Source organism: Taudactylus pleione, unplaced genomic scaffold (genome assembly GCF_031769625.1).
Source record: "Taudactylus pleione unplaced genomic scaffold, aTauple2 ptg000173l, whole genome shotgun sequence".
Taxonomy (NCBI): domain Eukaryota; kingdom Metazoa; phylum Chordata; class Amphibia; order Anura; family Myobatrachidae; genus Taudactylus; species Taudactylus pleione.
The window spans coordinates 1912337-1925004 of NW_028284575.1; the positions used below are offsets into that span (position 1 = coordinate 1912337).

The 12668-nt window shown below is 46.2% G+C and overlaps 1 pseudogene across 1 annotated transcript in view; it reads right to left on the reverse strand.

Moving 5' to 3' along the window:
• Positions 1-5246: 5246 nt before the first annotated feature.
• The window catches only part of LOC148521181 (uncharacterized), a 67672-nt pseudogene continuing 60250 nt past the window's right edge, over positions 5247-12668 (reverse strand). The window contains exons 16-17 of the transcript XR_015878859.1: positions 8571-8787; positions 5247-5437 (exon numbers count right to left, since the gene is read on the reverse strand). The product of XR_015878859.1 is annotated as an uncharacterized LOC148521181 (transcript). The remainder of the gene's footprint in view (positions 5438-8570; positions 8788-12668) is intronic.

The window sequence follows — 12668 nt, forward strand, 5'->3', positions numbered from 1 at the left end:
ATTTTTTTTAATGTAGGATGTATATCCCAGTAGATGGGAAAAGAAATAAATGAACATTGTTGTAACATTAAAAAAAAACAGTTTGGAGACACATACTATATCTAACCACTTCAAAATCATCAGTGTTGCTATTAGCTATATTAAACAAGTCACAGAAAGAGTATCGGCACAACAAAGAGAATAAAAACATTATTAGAACAAAAAGAGTTGTGCTGGTTCTCGCTTGTAGACTCTATTAACCCAAATGTCCATAACATAGATTTTGAGATAAAATGTTTTTAATACTTCTTGTTTCTATTTTTCAGTGCATTGATTAATATTAAGTTTTTATTTTTTATATGTGTTTTATATATTTTCAGTGTAATGTTCTTTATTCATATGTTTAATATGTGGTTTGGTTATATCTGGCATTGTCAGTTATCACCTATATATTGGCATAACTTTAATATGGCTGACCATTACAAAAATTGCTATATTTTAATATGGCAGACCATTATATTGATGTAGGGCCTGATTCATTACCGATTGCAACTGCGATTACGCATGCAGATGGCCGATTGTTGTGTTCTGCACATGCATCACAGGGCGCATGCGCGAAGGCTCCACTGCGTTATGACTGCGATCGCAGTGACTATGCGGACCCATCGCAGAGTGATTGACAGGAAGTAAGCGTTTGGTGGTGGTGACGGGGGGGTTGGCGAGACGCAGGCGTGCCAGTGCGTTTGAACGTCATTACATGGGTGTGCATAAATTAGCCACTGCGATGCCATGCACAGCTTGGGCTTTGACTGCGTGCAATGAGGTTAGCAAATTCTGAGTAAGCCTCATGCAAGTGAGACTGCGATGGTACTCGATGTTACCAATGGTTTCGCAGACTTGCTAAGTATTACGGATGTGTGTAAGGTGAAGTGGGCGTCCTTATGTTAGGCATAGCGTTAGCATTCATTAGCATATTTTTGCAGTGAGACTGCGTGCGTAACCGCAGCTGCGATCGCAATAGCGATCCGTAATGAACCAGGCACTTAGTCATGGCTGCGCTCTATAAGGAGATAAATTATGCAGCCAATTCATTTTGATGATTATAGGCTGAAAATCGAGTACATCATCACTAGCATGTCCTTTGTTTTAGCCTTTCTTTTAGCTCCGACCTCCAGGGAGTAAACTGTTAGTAAAGACAAATTCATTGCTTGCTGTCCGGCGCTAGTAATGACGCCTCTTTCACATTATTTTACCCTTATCTAGCGATATAATAAGGCACAATGGCCCTCATTCAGAGCCGTACGCTCTGAGCAGAGCGCACGCTCTGAATGAGGGCCGGGCTCCATTTTCATGGAGCGTCCTCCTGGACGCTCGTATAGCTGTGGGTCACCACCCACAGGCTATACGAGCGTGCTTTTTGATGGCCGCGATGGTCGAGACCATCGCGACCATCGAAATTGCAAGCCGGAGCCTGCGGTTGAGGTTTTCAACCGCAAGCTCCGGAGTGATTTTGGCTCTATCAGAGCCAAAATCACTCCCACTGACATCACTAGTGATGTCAGTGGGCCGGCTTCTGACGGGAGGCGTTCCCGTGGGAACGCCCCCGTCAGGGAGGCACGCCCCCGGCACGCCCACCAAAGGGGGCGTGCTGTCAAACAACATTGACAGCACGCCCCCTTTGATCGGACACAACGAGCGAAGGACTTTCCTTCGCTCGTCGCGTCTGGCGCATGCGCACGACGGAGCTCCCTCCGTCGTGCGCATGCTCAGTCCAGAACATCGACCCACTTGCGAGCGGACAGCCGCTCGCGAGTGGGTCTGAATCAGGCCCAATGTTTCTTTTCTACTCTAGATGTTCTATTGGTTTTATATTGTTGGTGCTCATTAGGATTGTCTGTTCCCACAATTCCATTGCATATGTGCATCTTAAGGAGGGCGTGTCTTAATCATTATATATTATATGTTATATCTACCACTTTAAATAATCATTTTCTTACCCATGCGTAAGTGGGGTATTACAACTCCATCATACCATACGTATATAACAGTGGTCCCCAAAACGTAATTGATCTCAAGTCTGCAGGCCCCAATATCGGCAGCATTCCTTACATAGTCCCAAAAAGTACATGACGTCAGCCATTTTGTCTAGTATAGATATTCATACTTCAGCTTCAATAACTGCTGCCGTATCATCCTCTACAATGAAACTCCATTAAGCTAACAATTTAACATGTTCCACAGCAGCCCGTGTGTGCTCAGCATATGAAGGCAACAACTGTAACCCGATAAGCTATGTACTAAGGACCTCATTCAGAGCCGCTCGCAAAATGCGAGCACTTGCTCTGAATGAGGGCGGCCGCTTTTCTTTTGAAAGGCGGCCTCCTGGCCCCTAGCTAAACTGTGGGTTACCACCCAAAGCTTTAGCGAGTGACTAGGTGATGGTCGCAATGGTCGAGACCATCGCGACCATCAGGGCTTGCGACGAGACCCTTGTCTACCACAAGTCCCAGGCAGCATCCTGCTCTAACAGAGCAGGAAGCACCCTACTGACATCACTGCTGATGTCAGCAGAGCCACCTACAAACGGCAGGCGTTCGTTCAGGAACGCCTCCGTTTGTCTGGCCACCTCCCCACCACGCCTACAAAATGGGGTGAGCGGTCGATCAACATCGACAGCTGCCCCTTTTGTAGCGAGCCCCAGAGTGAGAGAATTTCTCTCTCGCTCCGGGGCTTGCGCACGCGGCGGGTGCGCAGTGCCCCACCATCAACCCGCTTGCAAGCGGGTCTGAATGAGGTCCTATGCCCATTATGAGTACAATCTATTAACCATGTGTAGTGAGGAGGTGGAACATGGGGATGAGCTACATAAACACAAAACACACATTATCATAATCTATTAATTTATTAACAACACAATCTATTAGTATGGCACGCCACTGGCATAAACTCCCTATAATCTTTCCGTATTACTAATCCATTGCTTGTCTTGAGGTGGGGAGAGAGAGATTTACCATTGCGCCAGCAGTTCATTCGTTCTCCACATCCATTGTGGGAATGAATGAACTATTCCTGGCCATTAGGGAGAGAGAAGAGCTGCGTGGTCTAATTTATGGCTTTGCTTCTGGCTGGGAACAGCCACAGGAAGAAACCAGATCTATTGATATAAAAGGTAATTCTCCATTTTGTAAGTGTATTAATAATATGCCAATGTACTGGTTTGTCCAGTATCAGCCATCTTGCTGCCTGTAACATATGCCCAATCACTTCTGAAGGAGGATGGGGGAAATGAGGCAAATAATTAACCTTTAACAGTCTGACACACAGGAAACACACAATAGGGAAAATATTGTTTAATAAGTGTGTCCAAAAAAAAAGCACAGAGTGGTACAAAAGTACATAGGACCTCATTCAGAGTCGGTCGTGGCGGCCGCTCGGTCGTAAGGGAAAAGGGGCCGGATATGCAAATGATGTGCTCGCAATTTGCGTCGTTAAGATGGGATCGTTAGCTGGACAAGCGAGGGGAGGATGCGGCCGTAAGACTAAAAACACACCCACTTCTCGATCGCAAAACACGTAATCTCTGGACATATAAGGATTAATCGAGACCATCGGGAACCATCAGAGCTGCTCGTAGAGCTTAAGGTTGCCTCTCTTAAGCACTACGATCAAGTCAGTGTAAAAACCTCCCATGTCACATGTGCCATGATACTACTTAGTTAATTATGCACTCCCATAAAACGCCGTTTGCATAGTCAGGCACGCCTGCGTTCGGATCTCCACGTTCACAAGCACCTTCCCCTGTTACCACCCACAAACACCTCATCCTGTCACTCAAACTAACGACCTGGCCAAGTTCAAGGATAGAGAAATTTCCGATTGTAACAGCTAGTTTGCGCACGCGCATTGCGAAACTTACACATGCGCAGTACGCTGGGTACGACCGAGCGGCCGCATACGACCGACTCTGAATGAGGTCCATAATGCCAAAACGTATGTCACAATAAGCACAAAGTATAAAGAGTCCACTTGCTGAAAAGATACTGGGACGCTCAACAAGAAATTCAGTAATGCAATATCCTGGTCAGATGAGAAAGTACAGGCAGTAGGGAAATGTAGTCCGAGGAGCCAGGAGCAAGGGCAAAAAAATCCAGCCTGTGTGCGCTGACAGACCAAGGGGTTTATTTATGAAGTCCTGACACTTCTTTTCATGTTTATGCCCGATATTTAAAAGGGCAGTGCTTCTACCAGCCGTGTCTTGCTAGTAAAAATGCTGCCCTTTTAAATATCGGGCATAAACACTAACATTAGTGTCGGGTTGTAATTCAGAAATAAACCACTAGGGGCCTTATTGTTAATCATACGCTGCTGTGTCTGCTGTAGCATCATTTGCCATAACTGCGCCTGAGACTTTATGTTAATGCTAGTATCAGCCCCTCCCCTGTGTATGTGCATTTTAATGTGCAAGGACTGCGACGCACCACTTTGCGCATCTCTAGATGCCAGCATCGGTCGCACCATAGAAACTGCCGCCAGCCCCATGCTAGGAGCTGAGTTTCTATAAGAGTACGGCCTCCAATGCGAGTGTCTGAGTTTGCAAACGAGTTATGTGACACTCTTGCAACATAACATGCCCATGTGTGTCTGAATGGACCCCGGTCCGGGAACGCCCAATACATTTTCGGTACATTTCTGAGACTGCATGGCTCAATCACTACAGTGCCTCTGCGCGTACACACTATGGGGAGGGGGCGTGAGCTGTGTGACTTTTTAGGAATTCAGATGCATGAGCAGTTGAAAAACATCAACCATTTGCGCAAATATCGGCATTGCCTGTGACTCATTATCAGGCCCTAGGTCCGGGACCATGGTGAATTCAGGGGGAACCCCTCTCCAGGAAGGTGGATGGAATGACCTGGTTGGGATGGGAGTGTCAGGCCGCCCATCTAAAGTCCTTGATTGCAGGGCCAGGTGCAGGAGGTGCTGACAGAGCTTTGGTTTTGCCGGAATGCAGCCCAGGATAACTGTTGCAGGAAGGTTCACAGCATCCGGGGAAATACTAATTTCCAGGTTATTACTGAGCCGCTGAGTGCGTGTTTATAATTAGTTTCATTAGCGCCTACATCTGCCACAGCGTTGTACGGCGCAGTCCATACACTATTGCTGGGTTTGTATTTTGTTTAATGGATTGTTTAATATTGATACTATAAGAAGGGAATATACCGTAACTGACAACTTATTCAGATGCTGTGGTTATCCGGGCGCTTTCCTGCTCATGGGCATAACAGGTCCATAGAAAGCGGCGTGGACTGAGTGCAGGACGGACCCTCCTATGCGCACTCCACCCCAGCGTCCTCAGCGTGGTTGCAATTATGCACTTCCCAGTCTTTCTTTTCGCAGTCTAAGATGCTCAGTTCATTACCGGTGCACTTCACATCATCCAGAAAAATCTTCCCGGTCCCTGTGGAGAAGAACCACAATCACATCATTCAGACAACCCCACAAGCTGTAATGAAAATCACTCCCTGTATTAGAGGACCAGGAGAGGGGTAAGTCGCTAAACTGCAGTCTGTATGACAATGCCTGCAGTGTGTAACAGTTTAACCCTCCCCCAGTAAAAATTATGTTTTTGTAAATAATTAGAATCCCTGGCAGGACCCTTCCCCCCACCCCCTTTAAAACCTTAACCAACCCCAACACTATACACACTCACATCCAAGGGCACGGGGGGAGGGGGATGCAGGTACTGAATAGACAGGCTTTGGCTTGTCAGAGGGTCGCGGCCTGGGTCAGCGGCCGGCGTCCCTTGTACAGCGGTGAGGAGAGGATGTGAGGGCGGGAGGCGTGTGAACAGAACTCAGAAGGAATTTTGTCCTTCTGAGTGCAGAGGATATGGGCAGGGATACAGTACGTGATCTGCAGGTGGCAGGTGCCCCCTACAGATCACATAGGGGTCTAGTTACTAAGCAGTGTTAGGAGATAGAGTGAAAAGTGATAAGAAAGTGATAAGGTGCCAGCCAATCAGCTCTCAACTGTCATTTTTCAAACACAGCCTGTGAGATGACAGTTGGGAGCTGATTGGCTGGCACCTTATCACTTTCTTATCACTTTTCACTCTGTCTCCTAACACTGCTTAGTAACTAGACCCCATAGCCCTGCCAACAGAAGCCAACACCTATGGGGAGAGATTTCCTACTGAGTGCACATGCCCTCACATATCCGCCGTCCTGTGGGTCCAGCAGGTGCTGCTGAGGGTGCCCCTATGCGACCTTTGACACCCCTGAGGAGCTGACCCTCCCATAAAACATTTTTTTTTCTACTCGCAGCTAATTAAACCTGACCTTTTGTTAAATGCCTCTCCCTGACCTTGGAATGATTAAAGGTATTCTGTTGTCTCTAACCATGTGCTTAGCAGATTTGATTAACTCTTTCCCTGCACGTTGTCTACCATTAGCTTACGCTGTTATTATACTGAATGTATATACTGGGCCTGATTAAGAGTTAGGAGCAAAACAAAAAAGCAGTAAAAAGTAGCCAATTGCACCTTAGTAAGACTATGGGGTCTATTTACTAAGCAGTGTTAGGACTAGGAGACAAAGTGAAATGTGATAAGGTGCCAGCCAATCAGCTCCTAACTGCAATGTCACAGGCTGTGTTTGAAAAATGACAGTTAGGAGCTGATTGGCTGGTACCTTATCTCCTTTCACTTTGTCTCCTAACACTGCTTAGTAAATAGACCCCTGTGAGCCTGATTCAGATTCATCTGCTGCGTCTTTGTGCTCAGCGGCAGTGCTGCAATATGCAAAATCCATAGTAGGCTTATTAAATAATACAGCACCCACAGCCGGCTTCTATGATCCAATGCTCCATCCGGAGACACAGACATTGAATCAACTGAATGAACATCCATCATCTGAGTGTCCCTCAGGACAGTGTTTTCACGCTGCAGGGACAAATTAGCTGCAACCAAGGACGCAGCCACTGGCCTCACCCGCCCAGTGAAGTGGACCGACATGCCCGTTTTCTGGGACACTGGCCTTCGCTGCCCCTTTCCCGTCCCCAAACGGCACGCTGACCATCGTCGTTGACACAGATTTGCACTAGCGCAGTACAGATCCTGTGCATGCGCAGATCGCCAAACATCGGAACTGTATGTACGCCATCGGGTTTGCACACAGCTCTGAATTAGGCCCCTGTGTTGCATTGCAGGAGGGGCAGATTTAAAGGGGCTGAAAAACGGCACGGTACAGTACATCCCTCACAAATCTAACTCTCTCTGCACAGTGTAATTCCTCCCCATCTGCAGTACAGTATGGTTTCGCCAAGTTACTTTGTTTGCTTCCAAATCAGGATTAGCCCCAAAATGAAGTTGGGAAGTGCATGTCCTAGCATAATTCTAAATTCCAGTGTAAAAGCAAAGCAGTCCAATATTTGGGGATGCAATCGGGAAGCCGGCTGACATTATACCGGCAGCCGGCTTCCCGACTGTCATATCCCGGCGAGGGTGAAATGACCAGCATCTAGACATAGATGCCGCTGAAGGGATGCCGGGCGCCGCGGGGGGGGGGGGGTTAGGTTTAGGGTTCCCAGGGGGACTTAGGGTTAGGCACCCCCCCGGGAGGTTAGGGTTAGGTTAGGGGGAGGGAGGGTTAGGGTTAGACACCCCCGGGGGGAGGTTAGGCACCTCCCCGGGGGACTTAGGGTTAGGCAGCAGGGAAGGGGAAGTTAGGGTTAGGCACCCCTAAGGAGGGTTAGGGTTAGGGGGGTAGGTTAGGTTAGTTAGTACTTACCTGGGGACGATCGGGATTTCCAGCGCCGTCGGGCTGCCGCTGCCGGGATCTGTTCCTCTGTCGGCCTGACGCTGCTGGGATTCGAACTGCCGGGCATGTGGCCGGCGGTATTACATACTGATTCCAATATTTTATACCATATATGCAAAGCAGCCAGTAAAAAAATAAATAAATGCATATATGTATCCCTTGCTTTGTACCAGGAGCAAATTTGACTGAATCAGGTCCACTATCTCTGAGTACCTTACTGTGGTTCATTGGTAATTGAATATGAACTTTAGATTAGCAACTTAACATCTATTCCTCAGCAGAGTTTATTATATTGTAACAAGGACAATGTTATTATTATCTGCATTTATGAAGAACATTGATCTGTTACATCTAATAACATCACTTCTAGAGTCTAGTATCCTCTCTACAATATCCTGTTAGGGATAAGCTGTCACTACCTACAGCTGAAGCCCTGGAGGCATCTGGGTACCGGCAAGCATGCTCTACTTTAAAGGGAAGGCGGCAGCTATACATGAGGAACTCTATTAGTAGTTCTAAAGGTCTTTATCATCATAACATCCGCTCTGCTATTTTGAGAGCAGTTTGGCAGCCTCAGGCAGGGTGCAGGGGATTAGGCAGAGAATAAGGGCCTCAGATCAGGTGGATGCGCAGCACTGCCAAGCATCAATAGCAGTCTTACCCCCTTCACTGACGATAGTTCTGTCACTGGGCAGGAAGATGCTGATACTCACAGCGATCACTGGTAACACTGCACAGACCAAGGGTCCCCTGGTGGAAGAAGAACCATCTTACCTGCTGTTGCAGTGAATGTTGTCACAATTCGGGAATATCCCAGCATCCGGCAGATGACTTTCCCATCATTATTATCCCACTCATCATCACAGATCGTTCCCCACTCTCCATTTCGTTTGATCTCCACCCGACCTCTTGATCCTCCAACAATTCGCGCGATATTATCAGCTAGAAAACAGGTCACACTGTCTGTTACTCAGGAATCAGCCGGAAGCCCCTGGTTAGGTTCTATGTGCAGGTCGCATAAGGGGGATTTGGGCAGATAAGTGCTGCACATTTCTAATAATAAGTGTCCATTATAACACAAATACTAAATATCTCAATAAACTGCTGACACTTTTGGGGAAGATTAAAGGAGATTGTTTACATTCATATCTCCTAATTAATAATAATAACGTACAAAATCCCGGCGGACAGGATCACGGTAATTGGGATCCTGGCGGTTAGAAAACTGACAGCGGCATACCAACAGAATCCCGACCGGATTAGGTAAATATGCTAACCCTAACCCACCTTTCCCACAGCCTAACGCTAGCCTTCCCCTCCGCAGCCTAATTCTCCCCCTCGCATCCTAACCCTCCCCTCCCACAGCCTAACCCTCCCCCCCGCAACCTTACCCTAACCTTGCACCCCCCCTCCGCAGCCTATCCATAACATTCCCCCTAGTGCCTAAATCCTAAACCTAACCCTCCCACTAACCCTAATACTTACCGTTGGGATTTCTGCGGTCGGGATTCTGGAGCAAGGATTCCAACTGCTGTCGGGATTCCGGTAACGGTATTCTAACCACTGGCATACCGACTGCTGGGATGCCGACTATGGACCTGATTCAGCAAGCAACGCAATGCTGCATTCGCACGCACTCGGCCGCTGCATTTATATGCTAATTAGTGCATACGCACGGCAATTGCAGCACAAGATATAAACACCCACCAAAGCGCACTGACACGCCTGCGCTCAACACAGCCACCCCCCATCACCACCCACGTTCTGTCAATCACTGTATGTTGGGTCTGTGTGCTGTCTGCGATCGCATTCCCCTTCGCAGCACCTAGTTCGCGCACGTGCACTGCGTCTTATACGCACCTAAATAATTCACATATCCAGACACAAATTAAAATGTACATTTCTTTTAAAATGGTATCAATTAATTGTTAATAAGATAATTAGAAAATTACTGTTATTACATTTTCTGCTGCTTTCTATTGGAAAAATAACCAAATATTATACAGATGTTACTAACCAATCTACTTGTGAGCTGGCGACAAATTATCCCTAAATATGCTGCTTGTCATGCCATCTATACGCTCTGTGTCAGATGTAGACAGAAGAAAACAACACTGGGGACATGCCAATAAACTCTCCTCTATAAAGGTCTTTAATCAGAGGTTACTATATCAGCTACAAACATTCCAACAAATCATTAAGGAGAATGTTTAGCATTGGTTTCAGTGAAGCACCAGAAAGTATAATATCTCTGAGGTGATAAAATGCAGATGCCAGATATCAGAGATTATGCAATGCAGATCCCAGATCTCTGAGATGATGCAATACAGATCCCAGATCTCTGAGATGATGCAATACAGATCCCAGATCTCTGAGATGATGCAATGCAGATCCCAGATCTCTGAGATGATGCAATACAGATCCCAGATCTCTGAGATGATGCAATGCAGATCCCAGATCTCAGAGATGAAGCAATGCAGATCCCAGATCTCTGAGATGATACATTACAGATCCCAGATCTCTGAGATGATGCAATGCAGAATCCAGATCTCAGAGATGAAGCAATGCAGATCCCAGATCTCAGAGATGAAGCAATGCAGATCCCAGATCTCTGAGATGATACATTACAGATCCCAGATCTCTGAGATGATGCAATGCAGATCTCAGAGATGAAGCAATGCAGATCCCAGATCTCTGAGATGATGCAATACAGATCCCAGGTCTCTGAGATGATGCAATACAGATCCCAGATCTCTGAGATGATGCAATGCAGATCCCAGATCTCAGAGATGATGCAATGCAGATCCCAGATCTCTGAGATGATGCAATACAGATCCCAGATCTCTGAGATGATGCAATACAGATCCCAGAACTCTGAGATGATGCAATGCAGATCCCAGACAATGCAGATCCCTGATCTTTGGTGGGCATACAATACAGATCTCAAATCTCTGATATGATACAATGCAGATCCCAGTTCTTTAAGGTGATGCAATGCAGATCCCAGATCACTGGTGGATATACAATTTACAGTATATCTCTGAGATGATGCAATTCAGATCCCAGATCTCTGATATGATACAATGCAGATTACTGAGATTATAATATACAGATCTCAGAAACCTAAGGTAATGCAATGCAGATACCAGATTACTGGTGAATATACTATTTACAGTACATCCAAGATCTGAGATGATACAATGCAGATCCTAGATCTGTGAAGGAAATATCCCTTACTTATTTAAGTGTCCAGCCTCAATTACAGATGCATTTTATTTTAATTTAACCCCATTGCTCTCCCATTTATCTCCTCCCATCAATACCTGGGGTACTTACAAGATCTCATGGTTGGGCCATAGAGCTGCCTTCAAATTACTCTACTCCTGAAGCTGATGGACCTGATGTACCTTTTTCAAACCATTCCCTGGTTCTTCACTTCCCATTAGTGCTGTTCAAAAAGAGTATGGTCGTATGATTCGAAGAGCAAACTCCCTTGTGTAGCTGCCCATAAGATGACTCTATCGAAAATGTTAAGTGGGCTTCAACTCCCTGTTCCCTCCCTATACCAGTCGGCATGTATTCTTACACAACTTAAAAAAAAATTAATTTCGGCCCATGGGCTCAAACCCTGGGTAGACCTAGAATGGACCGCTTTGTTACTGCAGACTTGTTCTGGATTCCTCAGAAGGTCCGTCCCCTGCCTCGGTTTTGCCCATTAGCAATTTCTGATGTTCTTCCAGGAAATGGGATAATAATGTCCTTCCAAGGGTTGATTGGGGACAACCTTCTTGGAACTTATCACTCAAGGCATTTTGTTATTTGATCCCTCACCTACACCTCAACACATGGATTACATAGGCATATATTATATCCACAATCAATAATATCCTGTCTGTCAACACAATTGTCCCCTTTACTCATCTCTAAGCAACCTATGGTCTCCCATCTACTGACTACTGTAAGTATCTCCAAACTGCTCATTGGCTGCGGGATTTGTGTAAATTTCCTGATGCTCTTGGTTTCCTACCAGTAGGCTAGCCTGTAGTTCCTCCAAGGGCAAAAATAATAAATATATTATTGGGGCAAATTCATGTATAATTACAGTATGTTAAGAGGACACTATTATTTCAACATAATACTAAGGGGGTAATATTATTAGACTTGTAACGGGGGACGACGACAATAATTTATCTGATGAGGGCAACACTCATTATTTCATGATGTGGGCACCATTTAATGTCACACACTTGTGGCACTAACACCTCCATGTGTCAGAGGGAATAAATGTAAGTGGCAGCAAGATGGTCCCTGGAATTTTGATTCATGGAATCTTCTGACTTTGGGGGAGATTTGCCAAATCTTAGAGCAAGATAAAATACCAACCAATCAGCTCCTAACTGTCATTTTTCAAACACAGCCTGTAAAGTGACAGAAGCTGACTGGTTGGTACTTTATTTTGCTCCAAGTTTTTGATACATCCCCCCCCCCTCTATCACCTATAAAGCTGGCCACACATCTAAAGATTATCTGTCCAACCAGCCAACTAGTTGGTTGGTTGGAATGAAAATCTGGTAAGGTATGAATTAGGGGTGAGCGGGTTCGGATTTCTGAAATCCGAACCCCCCCGAGCCCCCCCGATCCGAGTCCGATCCGAGTCAGGCTCGACTTTTCCCGCCTGACTCGGATCTGAAATCGAGGCAAAACGTCATCTTCCCGCCTTCCGAGTCTCGCGGGTTTTGGATCCTATATAAGGTACACACGTCGGCGCCATTTTCTCACTCGGCTGTGGACAGTGAAGAGGGAGGGTGGGAGTTAGGGCTGTGTAGTGTAGTGTAGTGTAGTGCTGCTGTTGTCCACTACTTCAAAGTCCAT